Here is a 16203-nt window from a genome sequence, read left to right as displayed (position 1 = left end):
GTGTCATGCCCAGTTTTAAAAACCTTCCATAATTCCTGATTGCTTATATAGGATGAAGTCCGAATTCCCTGGCACAGCCACCACCCGCTTCACCCTCTCTGCCCCTTCCTGTCCCAAGCTGCTCTCCAATCAGGCCCCCTCCCCACTTCCACACTTCAGGCTCCAACTGGGGACTCCTGGTTGTCCCTCTTGTTGCCTCCCACCTCTCTGCCTTCACCCAGGCTGGTCCCTTCACACAGGCGAGGAAAACTCCTCTACCCCACCCCCCCTTATTTACCTGCCTCGGAACCTTCTCTTCATTCATCTTGATTAACTTGCTGTCCCTTCTGAGTTCAGCCCTTTTGAGTGCTGAACGAGCACGCAGGATTCCCCAGGAGAGTCAGGCTGCCTCCCCTCCATCCCCAGCACCGCTCACTGGTCTGGCGGGCCGGGGAGGGCGCTCAGCCGGGTTGCGCTGTTCCCAGGACTGGGCCTCTTTTCTTCAAGTGTCTTTTCAGCACCCTGCACGGGGCCTGGCCCATGGGCACCACCCAGTGCGTGTGCATCGAAGGGATGAACATGCATTTATAGATCACTATTCGTGCACAGATAAGTCGGAAGCAGAGAAACTGAAAGGAAAATGTTGGAGGCATTGCCCAAGAAACAATAATCAGGAACAGTGATAGAAGTGCCCCTGCCCACAGCTGACTGCTTCGGTGAGAACAGAATTTAATGCACAAGGCCATGCACATCGCTCAGCAAACCTCTTGAGGGAGGCAGTGGTTGTTCCTTGTTGGGTCCTCCCGCTCCGTGGCTGCAGGTGCTGGGTGCTTGCAATGGTGTCACTGCTGTTGCAGCTACCAGCAGAGCAGCGCCAAGCAGGGAGACCCCATCTCCCAGCCTGAGGGAAAGATCTGCGGCTGCTGGGCCCAGGCCCACCCCCGAGGGCTCAGGTGGCTCACCTCTTTCCCCCCTGCATGTCTGTTCCAGGGGGAAATCGAAACCCACACTTCTGATTTCCCACCCCCATTAGCCATCACCTCTTGGCTCCCAGATGGCGAGATCTGGGCTTCTCCACCCTATGAGGCCTGGATGCTCCTTTGAGATTGTGTTGGGATCTAAGGGTATTGCCCTTCTCCTGGGAACTGAGCAGCCTTCTGCACTCTCTTCATCATCATGTTTCCAATGCCTCCCCATCCTTCCCTTCCTTCTATTAAATTTCTAACATCCGTCATACAGAAGATCCACAGGAGTATTTTTGCCTGTTTTATCTTCTGCCATATCTTCAGCACCCAGAACAATGATTACTAAACAGTTGATACTTTGTTGGCCAGAAAATGAATGAAGGTATGTATGGAGGGACACCTCTCACCGTGAGCCCTCTATCAGACTGAAATGAATGAAGGCTCTAGACACTACTTTGGTTGGTTTCCTAATTGGAAATATCTCCCAATGGTCTGCGATAGTTTCTATCGGACCCTGTCTGAGGGGCCAGCTGGAGGCGGGAAGGACAGCACTGCGGGGACGAGGGAAGGGGAGGGCTGAGAGAAGACGTGGCTCTTGGAGCCTCACTGCCCAGTGGAATTTCCTCTGGCAGCTTCCCTGTCTGGCTGGGAGCCCAGAGCCTGCCCTAGTCCTGCAGGAGGAAGCTGGCTCTAAAACCAAGAACAGTGGAGGGAGGAGGGCCAGAGGTCAGGAAGGGGATGAAGTGTGAGGAGTCTGGGCTCCTGGTTTTTAAACAATTCTGCTTAGAAACAGGAAAGACGCTGTCTGGAAAACGGGAGGGCCCTGGCAGGCCTCCCGGGACTCAGGAACACAAGCTCCTGCCAACCTGTGACGAGGGCATTGGAGGGAGTTGACACAACTCAGCAACATTTTTCCTGGTTAAAAGGAACCTGCTCTGAAGTAAACATGCTTCTGAAGATCGGCAAGGGTTTTACTCTTCCAGGATGTTTGCACACGGCCCACCCACTTCCTCTGAGTGCAATTAATTCCAGGTGTGTGTCTGTACTCACAGAAAGACTATTGCAAGCTGTCCATGGTCACTGACTGAGAATGCTCTGGAAGAATGGGATAGAAAAACCAGCTCTACCTTCTCGTGTTTCCTAGGACTCTCCTCCTAGGACAGGGTTGGAGAGGGAAGTTTCTTTTTAGCCTCCTTGAGCCAGAGGACCCATAAGGGCTCTTAAGGGCTTTTTAAGCATGAGGCTGGAAGGGGTGGAGGGTCTGAATGTCTAGAAACTGCTCTGGTTGACTCAGGGAAGGAATGCCCAAGGGAGGACCCAGGGGCCTTGAGTAGGAGGGGAAATAGCTCTGCATTACTGACTACAAAAGTCTAAAATCAAAAGGTCTAAGCTGAAGAGCAGATAAACAGAGTAGATCTACTAAGAGTAGATTAACACCAATCTGCAACAACTCACTGTGTTCTCCAGAGCCCCAGCCCGCAGCTGTCCCCAGGGGGTTCGTGGAGGTCCACAATTTCTTTGACCTCAGAGCCCACCTGGGCCACGAGAGCCAAAGGCATCCCCTGGTCTCAGGAAGTAGATTGTGAATCTGGGGCACCTCCGAAGTCCACAGGAAAGCCTGTGTAGGGGAGGGAGAGGCAGAGGGGTGAGGCGAATGCTTTCTAAAGCCCCCCCCCCGCCCCCCAAGGCTTTCTGAGATGTGCAAAACCTACAACCTGGCATTTCCATTCCTACTTGCATGTCCTGCAGCAGTGGCTCTCACACCTTTTGGTCTCAGGACCTCTTTACGCTCTAAATAATATTGAGGATTCCACATTAACTTTTGTTTGGGAGAGTTTGTATCACCCAATATTTATCATATTGGAAATTAAAACTGAGAACCAAAATTATTCATTTATTTGTAAGTAACAGTTATAAATCCATTATACATATTAACAAAACACGTTTATGAAAATAACTATATACAAAAAAAATAAAAAATATTTTGAAAATTAGTGAGAAAAGTGGCATTGTTTTATGCTTCTGCAAATCTGGTTTTAATAGAAGACAGCTGATTCTCATATCTGCTTCTGCATTAGTCTGCTGTGATATGTGTAGCTACTGGGAAACTCTACTGTTTACTTAAAAACGTAAATAACATCTTAGCATCATTATGAAATAGTTTTGCCTTCACAGATCCCCCTGCAAGAGTCTCAGGAATCCCCAGGCCATATTTTGAGAACTGCTGCCCTGGATAAAAGCTTATACTTAGAGCCCAGCAGATGTGTACAAGGGTGTTTAGAATAGTGCTGTTTATAAGAGCAAAAATCTCACCTAAATGTTTTTGGATAGTAGAATGGATAATAAATTGTGGTATATTCATAGGCTAGATGAACCTCACCAATAATACTTAACAGGAAAAAAACCCATTACATTTGATTTCATATTTATAAAGCTCAAAAACATACAAAACAATATATCATTTAGGGATATAAATATATATTAAAACTGTAAAGGAAAGTGAGAATAGTGGTTACCTCTGGGGCGAGGAAAGGGAATATCATAAAATTTCGATATCTTTGTGTTCCAGTTATAATGAGCTAGTTAAACTACAGTAACAAACAGCCCGGGAAATCTCAGTGGTTTAAACACAATAAAGGCTCATCGTGGGCCACCTAATAGGGTCAGCGATTGGGATGTTTCCAGTAAGTGAGTTGGGGGGTGGGGCGGGAGTGATAAATCATGTCCTGGCTGTTAAAGGTGGCACCAGAAGGGGCATCTGTTGCTTCTGCTTACATTCTACTGATCAGAGCAAGTCACACGGCCCAGTGTAACCTGGGGTGGGGGGTGGGGGGGAGAGTGGAGTAGGGAGGTGCAATCCTGCCCTGTGGGCTCACTTGGTAATGTTCTATTAGGTCAGACCATCAATACCTAGGTATTGGTTTAAATATTATAACTTATGCCACATGTGTGTTATACTATATGTGCTATATAGTCTTTTGTAGGTATAAAATATTGCAAGCAAGGAAGGAAGGGATGGGGGCAAAAAAGGAAAAAAAAGAGGGAATGGGTGCCAGACCCTTAGCTCTGCTGAATTAATCTGTGTGTTTGGTAAAATCCTATGGGTCCGAAGAGGGGAAAGTGAGAGGTGAATTGCGAAGCATTTGGAATTCTGGGAGCAATGAGCTTTACACTGGGAGAAGCATATCTCAGCCCCGTGAAGCCAGCCTGGAGGACTGCGGTACAGACAACCTACTCAACTTCCAAATGCCTCTGCCCTCTTTCTCCCGGCCAGTGCTCCCGTTTGGGGCTGCTTCTCTTTTTCCCTCCCGCTCTTATAAAGGCCCTTTGCCCATTTTTCAGAAGGAAGATGTGGCTCACACTTACTCTTCTTGGCTATAAAAATCCCCAGAGCTTCAATCAAAGAGACAATTTAAAGTATTAGTTTGAGCCGAGAAAGCGAATTAACAAGTGGTTACAAGTCTTTTTTGTAAATCGGATATTATCCGATTTTTAAAAACCAAATATTTACCATGGATACATAATGAAAAAAAGTGCCGAACATCTCATAAAGAATGGCATCCAATAAAATTTTGTTTTTTTAGAATAATATCTTATCAAAATGCATAATATTGTATAATACATTTATGTTGTTTGGGCCAGTTGTTTGTTTTAGTCGTTGTAATGATAACCCATTCCAGAGGAAAATCTTTTAACCCTGTAGACCAAGTGCTGTCCATGATGGCCCAATACAGTAGCTCCAAGTCACATGTGGCTGTTGTTTAATTAATTTTAATTTAAATAGCTACATGTGATTAGTGGCTGCCATATTGGACGGTGCCGCTGTAAAACTCATAGAAATGGTAAAAAAAAAAAAAAAATTGTATTTGTACTGTGTAGGAGAATAGGAAATATAAATTCCAGGAGAAAAAGGGAATGATTGAAAATTTCTGACTGATAAAGAAGAGTTTGTTCAAGGTGTTTTTTAAAAAGATGCCGGAAGATGTCAAATTATTATGGTTATTTAATTTTTATTTAGAGACATTTAGATGAATGACATACTAGTTTATGTTTAAATGTCAATATTTACAGAGGAAATTTGATCTTATGCAGCCATTTAAACAATGAAATTTAAACTTAATGAAAATATGTAGATGCCAACATAAAAATGTGTGAGGGGATACAGAATGTTTCAAAAACATCTTAGAAGATCCACAAGCAAAATGCTTGAAGACCCCTGAAGGGGATGTCACTTGCTGTGCCTTTCAACTCTGGATTCTGTGGATATGGAGGTGTGGCGTGGGTGCTCGAGCCTAGAAAAATATCCCCAAATATAAAGGTTTACCTACCTTCAGCTGTCCTAGCAGAAATGAAATAAAAACAAACAAGCAAGCAAACCAACCAAACAAACAAGCAAAAACTTCCCTTCACGCACGCGTGTGCATGCACATACACACACACACACACACACACACACACATACACCCCTGTCAGACCCCTACCCCTCACTGGGACTCTGGTGCAGGTGTTTCATAAGCCACAGTTCTGCTGTTAGCCCAGAGACAACGTGGAGTGGTCTGACCAGTGAGAAACCTCTGGAGGTGGGGGTGGCCTCAAAGAGGCTCCTTAATGATCCATTTTAAGTTGTTTGCATTGCTGCAGAGTAAGTCCCTTTGGCCTGTAAAGCCCTCTACAGTCCATTGACGCAAAAGGTCTCGGACAGGTGCTGGATTTGGTTTTGGTAGAAACCAAGGCAAGGGGCCCAAATACCACATGTGGGAGCAGACCTGGAACAGCGAGTTCAGGATGGCAAAGTGACTCAAACTGAAAGAATTCCGTGGAGCCAGAGGCAATCCCGAGATCCCAAGCCCTCTTCTCCACCCCGAAAATATGCAGATATTCATGGGAGTGGGGCTGCATTTTGCCACACATGATGAGTGTAGTGGGGCTGTGCTTATCCCAGCGTGGATTCCCAAGCCCAGGGGTCAGGACCCATTCTGAGTGGCAGCAAGAGGGCAGGAGGGATAGAGGAGACTGAGCAGGCAGGTTGCTGAATGACCTCCAGTCCCCACAACCAGCCACCCACTCTGGTGCTGAAGAGAGGATGGGGAATATCTCTGTGACCCCGTAAGTGCTTCTCCAAAGGTGAGCACTGATAGCCCTTGAGAGGGGCGGGCCCCCCTGGCATGAGTGGAGAAGAGAATTGTGGGAACTGGGATTCTGAATGGGCGGCCCTGAGTCAGCCTCCCTTTCCTCAGGGTCTCCGTGCTCAGCGGGGCCCTGCCCAGCTCAGGTGGGTGGGGGAGCTGTGGCTCAGCCCTGCCTTGGGATTAGTTCCCAGGAAGCAGTGGTGGGATACCCCCGGCACCTTGGCACCATTTCAAAGTCTTATCAGCGGGTCTTCGTACAAGGCCCAGGCTGAAGTTGCAGAAGAGGAAGGGAGAAAATGCCTAGGAAGCTGAAATAGCTTTCCTTAGATAGGGCTCACACCTAGGCAGGGGGCTAACCCACCCACCTTGGCCCTAGGGAAGACAAATACAGCATTGGCCCAGAATTGGAGAAAGAAACACATGCTAGCTTGTAGGAGGGTTGAGGACTGGCTCCAAGAGACGCCAAGAGCCAGGGGATGTGCAGGAAGGCAGGGCCTGAGTTTGATGTTTTCTCTGACTACTTGGCTGTCCCAGCTTGAGAGGTCTCAGAGCCGGGGTTCACATCACCTGGGGCAGGCCAAGGGCAAGCTAAAGAGAGGGAAGAGCTCAGAGCAGAGGTGATGCCCACTGGGGGAGAATTTTGGAGAGTTTATGCTATAGTGAGGGACAGGGAGGCATTTATGCATTTAACAAACATCGAATCTCTCTCTAAACAAACAAACAAAAAGCTATGAAAAACAGTAGGCAAACCTTTTTTTTAAATGCAATTCACATAACACAGGACCTTTGCCTGCATGACTCACCCCTGTGGACAATTCCACATTTTGACACCACCCTCAAATTTGTGTGCAGTTCCTGGCTTCCAATCCCGAATTCTACCTCTTCTTCTCTAGTTTAGAGGCATAGGAAGAATGCATGTGAGTTAGGGTAAACTTGAATCGCTTTAGCTCATCAAAACAGTAAATGATTTGCAAATTTGAGGAATGAAACGAAGTTGCATATCTTCTAGATGCTCCATCAGGCTGGCTCCAGCCTTATCTCCTTATTGCAAGAATGGCCTGCTCTTGGCGTTGCTTCCTGGGATGAACTCAAGAAATTCCCAGGATGCTTCTCAGAAACCCAAGGGTCAGCCCTGAACTCTTGGAGGCTGGGACGGGGAGGGGGGCAGAGCGTGGACAGTGGGGAAGGCCCACAGCCTACTGCTGAAGTTGCTGCTAGTTTGTAGTTCCATAGCCCTGCGTGAACCTCCGAGTCCATCCTGGTCTCTCTCACCTCAGAGCTGTAGAATAATTCAGGTACACCCCTGAGGCACAGACTCCTCTTGCTGCTAAACCTGGAGTGTGTGGCTGTGGGACCTGGGCTCTTGTCACAGCCGACAGCCCTGGTGCAACCCCCACTTGCAGCTGAACTTTGAGCACAAGACAGGACAGTCCCTGAATCCCTTCAACGCTGTGCTCAGCTAAGGTGCCGCCACCCAAACTGGTCCACAGAGCTTCTTTCCCGGGACATGACCTGCCTTGGAGAGCATGTGGGGACAGGTTTCCTTGTCTGTCCCTTATAGATTGAGAACCACAGCTCCCTTCTCCTCTGCAACCCTGCTTCCCAGTCCATACCCAGTTTCTATCACTGAATGGATGACATGTCTTTCAAGGAGACAAAAGTCCTCTGGGTTTCTTAAAGACACAGAATCCTTGCAATCCACGTCACAGTCCACGAGGTGTGACTCAGTGTTTGACAGCTGCTGAACTCGAAGGCAGGCCTTCAGCACCAATGTCTCCTCAGCACCAAACCAAACAAGCCAAGCTCTGAAAATATCCCCCATCTCTTTCTCAGTGGGCCATTGTACACTCTCTACCATTCTGTGATCTCAGCTATGAATATTAGCTGCAGGTTACGTTAATTAGTTAGGGTTCTACTAGCTGCTGTAATGAATCGTGAACCCCATTTTCAGGAGTTTAACACACTAGTTGGCAAGTGGCTTTTCTCCAGGTGGTGAACAGAGGTGCAGACTACTTCCACCGTGGGATCTTCCGCCCTTACACCTGGAAGGCCTCTCCATCTAACTGGTAGATGTAAAGTCCCACCTGCTTCTGAACCATCTGGACTTGCAAGTGACACACGTCATTTCTGATCACATTCCGTAGGAGAATGCACCCCATGGCCTCACCTAGATGCAAGGGGGCAGGAAGAGGTAATTTCTGGCTGGACACCCACTTCCCAGAAACAATTCAGCCTACGGAAGGCAGAGCACAGCTCCTTGGTGGACGAGTAGCTCTTTGGATCACGCCCTTACCTTTGTACTTCCTGTGACAGCTACTCACCATAGCCCAGGAAAAGCGTCGTTCTTTTCCCAGGACAAAAGATTTTCAATAAATAGCTATCAGTGATGTCTGTATAGCCTTTTTTTCTGTTATGATTCCGGCTCCATCACTTCCCAGCTGAGTGATACTCACATATATACCCTTAACTATACAACAAATTCAATAAATAGTCATTGTCAATCTTCCCAGCAACATGAAGTATGTATTATTTCCCCATTTGTATAGGAGAGGATATTGAACCTCAGAGAGATTAAGTAACTTGCTCAAATTACTCAGATCATAAATGATGACGTCATTTCTCTGTCTACACACCTCTCCCAGGGAACCGTCACAGCATTGGAAAGTAGCCCTGAAGTCCTTAAAAGAAAACTTTGAACCCCCAAACCAAACTCTGTCCTCTGCAAATGACCTCATCACACTAGAGCTGGCATGCGGTGTCCTCCTTGAGAGTGTGGCAGGGGAGGGAGCCTGTCCTAGGTTCCTGGCCCTGGGGGGGCTGCCCAGGAACCCCCTTGGAACACAAAGAACATCTCCCGCTGCTGCTGCCACCACTTCTCAACAACATTTGCGGAGCCCCTCCCGTGTGCCGGACCTTAGGGGTGCAAATAGGAATAAGAAACTCTCCCTTCCAAAGAGCACAGTGTCCAAGCAATGAGGGACGTGAGCAGATAGCTTCACACAGCGTGAAGAGCAATACAGAGGGAGGTGCAATGGGCTATGGAACTCTGATGAAGGCGCAACTATTTCACGTGACACATTGTGGCAAGCTACAGCAAGACGGTGACATCAGAACTGGGTGTAGACAACTAAGAGAGGGAGGGGGGAGAGTTTATTTTATGTAGAAAGGACAAAAAAAAAGATTCGAGAATGACAAAGAGCCTGGTGTGTTTGAGGCTGAAGAGAACGAGGGGAGGGCAATGCCTGGGTGGGGACAGGGCGGGGGACGAGGCTTGAAGAGTGGGCTGGGCAGGGCTGGAGTGAAGGAAGGACCGTGATTCTGTGGATAGAACAAGGAGATTATTGACTGGGAGCACCTAGCAGAGCCCTCTTTTATGAGCTTCCTCTGGGTGGGCGAATAATGGGAAATTAAATCAGTTATAGCCCATGTTGTTCTAACCTACTCATTCCCGGAGGGAAGGGGCCACCCAAGCCATTCTGGTATCATCCCTGATGCCGCACAAGTGGCCTGCTCGAGGTGAAGCCCAGGGCACAGACCAGCCGAGCACATGCCTTTTCCCTGATTCCCCTCATCAGTAAGTAATGGGCTTGTGCTCCTCTTTCCTGACTAAGCTAAATCCGAGCTGGGTGCCTGGAAGCCCAGGTCTCTGTCTAACACCTGCAAAGCCAAAAAAGTGTAGGGGTGGGTGCCAGGACTACCGTGGCTTCCACCCTCTCAGTGGAGTGAGCAAGTACAAGGAGGAAGGGTCTGTTAGAACCCAGTCCGGCCATCCACGACAGGTGCTTGCGGCAGCCCACCCACACAGAGCTGGCTCCCCTGTGGCCCTGAGACCAGAATGCGGTTCTCGGACATGTTTTTCTAAGTAATTTACAAGGAGAGGCAGAAAGCAAAGGAATTGCAGGTTAACAGTGGTGAGAAAACAGCAGCAGCTACCTGCCCGAGAAACGAAGGGCTGCCGTGCCCCTTCTCTCCCTGAGACTGGGGAGCTGGGCAGCCTGGGTTTGAATCTCACTCTTCCTCTATTTGTGACTTTAGGAGATATTAGTCCCTCTATGCCTCAGCTTCAGTACTGAAGAACGCCTCATGGTATTTACTTGTAGGTCTCCTTCCCTTGCCTCTAGAGACCATTTGGATTACAGTGTTGCAGCTTTCATGCTCCCACAGTCAGGGAGCCTGGGCCTTCCTCAACCACACTCACCAAGCTTTGCATGCCCAGAGCTCAGGGACGTGCAATGGAACTTATCTCATAGAAGACGCTCAAGCTGTTGAAAGTCTTGCTTTTACTTCAGGCCTCTTGATTTGATGGCATATTAGAGCAGAAATGTGGAAAATATCAAAGGATGTCAAGGTAAGCTGAGCCCCCAGTCTTGGGGTTTGTTCATATGAAACTTAACCCCACAAAGGACAGGTCAAGCCTACTTAAAATTAGGCCTAAGAGTCACCCCTGAGTGACGAGCCTCTTTTGTTGCTCAGATGTGGCCTCTCTCTCCAGCCAACACAACAAGCAATCTCACCACCCTCCCCCTGTCTACGTGGGACATGACTCCCAGGGGTGTGGACCTTCCTGGCAACGTGGGACAAAAATCCTAGAATGAGCTGGGACTCAGCATCAAGGGATTGAGAAAACCCCTAGAATGAGCTGAGACTCAGCATCAAGGAATTGAGATAAACTTTTCGACCAAAAGGGGGAAGAGTGAAATGAGACAAAGTGTCAATGGCTGAGAGACTCCAAACAGAGATGAGAGGTTATCCTGGAGGTTATTCTTATGCATTAAGTAGATATCACCTTGTTAGTCAAGAGGTAATGGAGAAGCTGGAGGGAACTGCCTGAAATTGTACAGCTGTGCTCCAGTAGCCATGTTTCTTAATGATGATTATATAATGATAAAGCTGTCACAATGTGACTGTGTGATTGTGAGAACCTTGTGTCTGATGCTCCTTTTATCTACCTTGTCAACAGATGAGTAGAACATATGGAATTAAAATATATAATAGGGGGAACAAATGTTAAAATAAATTTCGTTTGAAATGCTAGTGATCAATGAAAGGGAGGGATAAAGGGTATGGTATGTATAATTTTTTTTCTCTGTTTTCATTTTATTCTTTTTGCTGTTGTCTTTTTCTTTCTTTTTCTGAATTGATGCAAATGTTCTAAAATGATCATGATGATGAATATGCAACTATGGGATGATATTGTGAATTATTGATTATATATGTAGAACAGAATGATCATATGTTAAGAATGTTTGTGTTTCTTTCTTGCCATAGTCTTTAAAAGAATTTAAAAATTAATAAAAAAATTTAAAAGAAAAAGATATCAAGGTGAGCCTTGAGTTCGTCAGGGTTGTTGTTTCTCTAGTAGCTGCGTGGGGTTGTATTTAGTTGTGATACATGCTCCCAAGAATTGCTTACAAGCATTTTGTAAATTGGATCAGTTTATATGTCATAGGAGAGTTCAGCGTTTACAATGGCTATGTGTCAAATGCTTTATTTACTTATTTTATTATTATTATTATTGTTATTTTTTGGCGTGGGCAGGCTCCAGGAACCGAGCCACAAATGCTTTATTTTTATATTAAAATTTATTGAAATGTATTGACCTTCTAAAATAGTAATTGTGAACAAAATTTCAAGCCTGTAATGATTAAATGATATAATACTGCATTCCATTTATCATAGGAATTACTTCCCAAAAATGTTAATCAGAGCAGGGTTGGAAGAGTATTTGGGAAATGTGGCAGTGTTTACGCAAGCATCCTGCATTACAAATTTACTGGAGATCCAAAGGGATTGGCCCGTGTAGAAATTGAGACAAAAGAACAAGCAGCAAAAGCTATTGAAGTAGGTCCAGATCCTAAGAAAAAGACAAAACAAAAACAATTATAGTAACAAAAATTTGCAATCATTTCACTTTCTTAAAATTCCACCAGAATAAGCATCAAGAAAACCTGAAATATTTCCTTAGACAGTGAAAAGATAAGCCCATTCCTGTCCTAAAAGTAGATATAAATTGATTACTTAATATTTAAATAAATGAAGGTGAAGTAAAAGGAAATTATTAAAGTAGAAATTACTGAACCCCAAAAGCCACCCTCAAAGAAAAACAAAAAATGAGAGAGAACTGAAGTATCCAAATTATCTGAAGTCAGAGCAGGAAAAAGGAAGAGAAGCAGTTCTAACGATGCAGAATGCCTAGCTCTCAGATCAAAAGTAAAGAAAATAGCCCAGAAAGAAAACATTAAAAAAGCAGTCTCAGAAGAAAAATAAAACAAAGGTATAACTAAAGTTAGGATTAGGTAAATAAGGCTATGTTTCATGCATTTCATAGCCAAATGCCAGTTGGATTTTTAATTTGTCAAGATTTAGAATTCTCTAAAGTAAAGGAAACTGACGCAATAAAAAGATGTATTGCTCTTAAAATAAAAAAGGAAGCATAAGAAAAAATATATAAAGAAAGACACAAAATGGGAGAAGAGGTTTTATCACTAAGAGTGCTATCAAAGTAAGTCTTAGCATAAATTTTACTGTCGGCGATTGGCACACTCCAGGCAAATGCTTTTTCTGTTTGTATGTTTTTCTTTTTTTTCTTTCTTTAAGCAAATGCTTTTTTAAAGTAAGTAATTCTCTTGCACTGTCAATCACTCCCTAATCTATACGTTGGGATTTCCTACATAGGATTTGTTCAATTACATACATATACAGGTGTGCTGAGATGGACAGTGGGAGGTTGAAGTGAGAATACACCACTGATTGACTACTGCAAACTGGTAAGCCAGCCAGGGAATGAGAATCTTGTATGAATCAGTTTGTCCAACAGGCATTTGCTGAGAACCCACCCTGTGCCAGTCCTGAAGACACAGAGATGAAGAGACGCGCTTCCTGCCTCCAAGGACACAGGGTCTAGTGGAGAGATGGTGGTGGGTACACAGTCCCTATAGTATAGCATCACAGGTGTTCTATAAACTGTGATCAGTTCTAATTCTAATCTCTTGAAGTTGAACATCGAATCAAGTTATTGGCTTAACTGGCTTTCCCTACCCCAAATTGGCCCTCAGTGGAATCCACGTGTAATGTTATGAAAATCACCCTATATTATCATGCCTAATCATAAATTACACTGTCAGTTTGACGCAGAAGTTTTTTTAGAAAGAAAAAAAACTCCCATCAACATATGCCACTCTATTGGCAAAAGCTTTGATTAAAATACTTATTTCATTTTCCTTTCTAACTTTGTTCTATTCTTCAAAATGATTCCATTCAAAGCAAATGATTCTTTGATTCCCATGACCCCACCAGGTCTGGGGCTGTGGTGGGGCTCAGTGGTGAGGCAGCTCTGAAACATTCAGAAGTGAGGGTGACTCGATGACTGGGTTTCTTGTGAGTATAAGCTGCTGGCCAAGATATCTCAGCAGGGTAAGCATTTTGGGATCCAGAATTTGTTTCAAGGAGTAGAGCTGAGGACGTTAAGGAATGGCATTGGAGGTCTAAGGATAAAAGGACCTTTGGATGAGAGTTTTAGGAGAATGGATTTGGGATGAAAACAAGGAAGGGTTTGGCAAAAGCAGTGAGCTTCCTCTTATTGGCAGTGACCAAACAGAGGCAGGAAGACAGCCAGGGGTTCTTAAACTGGGTGAGAGGTTGGACCAAATGAGCTCTATGACGTTTTGTGCTGAACTAAAGTCCTCACTCTGCTTTCAGCTGACGGAATAAATCTGGACCAGCAACATTGCCTCTCCTGGAGGCCATTTTCTCAGCTGCGTTGGAAAGAAGGAGCAAATGTCACAGCCGTTGTTGGCCACTACTGGAGAACCCTGGATACACACCTCTGGACCTCAAGGCAAGTGAGCACAGTCTTGGGAGTTGAGCTTTTAGATCCATCAATTCTATCTGATGAGTGGGAAATACTTTCAGTCCCCAACATTGGACACGAGTAAGACTGGTTTGTCTGGTTCTAATTATTATTTGGATGACTCTTTGGCTCATTCCTGAGCAAGGCTTGAATCAAGTCAGACCTGTTAATTGAATCAAGGTTATATAATCATATTTGGGCATTTAAATGCAAACCAATTATGTTAGAACCCAAGGAGTTTAGGAAGTGTCAGGAATATATGCAAATGCACAAAGCTTAACCCCAAAGTGGAGGGTGGAGAACTCTAAGGCACTCCTGTTTCGGTGAGGCTGTTGCAATAGCTGTTGCTCTGGGCACAATTCTGGGGAGAAGTTGGAGACATCTCAAGTAAGTACATCGACTTTACTCCAGGCCATCAAACCCATTGCATTTGGAACGTTTCTCCTCTCTGGCATTTGATGGGCTTGTAAATACATTATCAGACTCTGTAGGAGGTATTTGCACAGAGGTCTTTCTTGGCTTTTCTGGTTATCAGTTTTCCCTCCTCTTCTCCATTGATGAACAAGTATCATAGGGCCTGATTAGGCATTTAGTTGTTTTACTTGGGCTTTATTTCCAGTCTCAGCCTCAATGTCTCCTACTTCCTGTACTTCTCAAATATTGACCCCCTCTACAAAGAGAGAAGAAATCAGAGAGGAGGCAGTGGAAAAGTTCTTGACAAGTTAACATGGGATTGCAACGTAAAGCAACTGATCAGGAGAAGGCTCCAGGTGCTAGTGTGAAGTATTTATTTAACTCACTAAAACTCATCCAAACTAGACAGCTTCGGAGTTCCCCCAGCCCATAGGCTTCCTGGATTTTTGCCCGTCCTCACCGGGAGGGTGAAGGACTAGATGCCCAGTCTCTGCCCCGTGTTAAGAACTGACCTGGCAGATTTTGGTGAGACCATGTAGCCTTGAAAGTCTTACAACCAGATGTCATCGCTGGAGATAGCACATTCCCAGAAGATGCACTTCCTGCTTTTTAACTTTGTGGATGTCTCTTACATGGAACTATAGGCTGCTTCTGAAGAGGTGCATTTTAGGAAGAGTTTCATCTTCAACATCAACCTGGATAGAGAACCCTTGCAGACTCAGAATTATGAAAATCAGGAAGGAGCCACTCATTGGAGATGGGGTGGTTGGGGCAGGTTTCATTGCAAACAAATGGCTGAAATGTGTCACAAGAGAGGTAGATATGTGTGCCCTGTGCATAGCCTCTGGCCAAAAGACACTGGACTTCAGCAAGGCCAAATGTAACGGCAAATTGATCTTTTCAAAGAGACTTCATTAGACCCACAGAGGACTAAGCTTTAGCCTAATACTGGGCAACTCTTTCCTCACCGAGAATTATATTAAATGATTCTATGTAGAACTGGAGGTCTTGATAGCCACATTTTACTTAGTTTGGCTTCTTGGCCTTTTGAAATTCAGGTATTAAAGGCTTCTGTTTGTTCTAGGTCAGACTTTCACCTCTTTCCTCGCAGTGTATCTGTGGCAATATGAGCCTGTGACACCTGGCAGAGCTGCCAGGAATATTAAGTTTAGGCGGGGATCTGGGTGTTGGCATAGATTAAACCTGAGAAAACATTCCAAACTAAACCTTCTACACTGGGACTCAACCCCCTTTGGAAACACCAAAGATCAGGGCAACTATCTCACCTCTGAGAGGTAAGTTCAGGGTAAAGGCTGCTCCTGCGATGCGCTGGAGCTCAGGAAGAGGAAGTCTCAGTCGGGCTGTGCGCAATCATTTGATGGACTTCTATGAATGGTACCCGAGAGTGCCAAGGCACGGGGAGGGGAGAAGAGAACACCATCCCTGCCGTGGAACTCTAGGAGGGTGGTGTCACTCCCAAAGATTACAAATCTGAATTGTGGCCTGCGTGTGCTTGGCTAAAGGGTAATGGTCTCAGGCCTAAACTTATTTGCATCCTTCACCCAGAGAGCTCTGACAAGGAGCTAGTTTCAGATGACATAGATCCCCAGATGTCACTTGCCTGCTTCCTATGACATTTCTAAGAGTCTTGCCACATGACCACAGACACAAGTGAAGCTTTTCTCCAATGCTGTCATTGTGAATTCTAAACACCCAGAAGGTACAGGCTATGACTGGGAATACAGACTTTCCAATGTAGCCCACTTGTTATTCTCTCAGATCTGGGCAAAGAAAAAGAAACTCTAGAAAGGGTGAGTACCCTAAAAATAAAAAGTGCTTTTCAAGTTATGAACTCTGGTCCTTATCA

At 45.4% G+C, this 16203-nt stretch overlaps 2 long non-coding RNA genes across 3 annotated transcripts in view; one reads left to right on the top strand and one right to left on the bottom strand.

Annotated features, from left to right (window-relative positions):
• LOC143660904 (uncharacterized) overlaps positions 1-13955 on the top strand; it is a 53760-nt gene extending 39805 nt beyond the window's left edge. Inside the window, exons 2-3 of one of the 2 annotated variants that reach the window (XR_013164310.1) lie at positions 12891-12990; positions 13772-13955. This is a non-coding gene — a long non-coding RNA (uncharacterized LOC143660904). Of the gene's footprint in view, positions 1-12878; positions 12991-13771 lie in introns of both variants that reach the window. The other variant, XR_013164311.1, reaches the window with a different exon arrangement.
• LOC143660905 (uncharacterized) lies at positions 11715-15074 on the bottom strand. Its single transcript, XR_013164312.1, has 3 exons — positions 14849-15074; positions 13897-14085; positions 11715-11927 (listed from the first exon to the last, which is right to left on the bottom strand). It is a non-coding gene; the product is annotated as an uncharacterized LOC143660905 (long non-coding RNA).
• Positions 15075-16203: the final 1129 nt, after the last annotated feature.

Source organism: Tamandua tetradactyla, chromosome 17 (genome assembly GCF_023851605.1).
Source record: "Tamandua tetradactyla isolate mTamTet1 chromosome 17, mTamTet1.pri, whole genome shotgun sequence".
Taxonomy (NCBI): Eukaryota; Metazoa; Chordata; class Mammalia; order Pilosa; family Myrmecophagidae; genus Tamandua; species Tamandua tetradactyla.
Note: the sequence above shows the minus strand (reverse complement) of the source record. Positions and strands in the feature narration are given on the sequence as shown.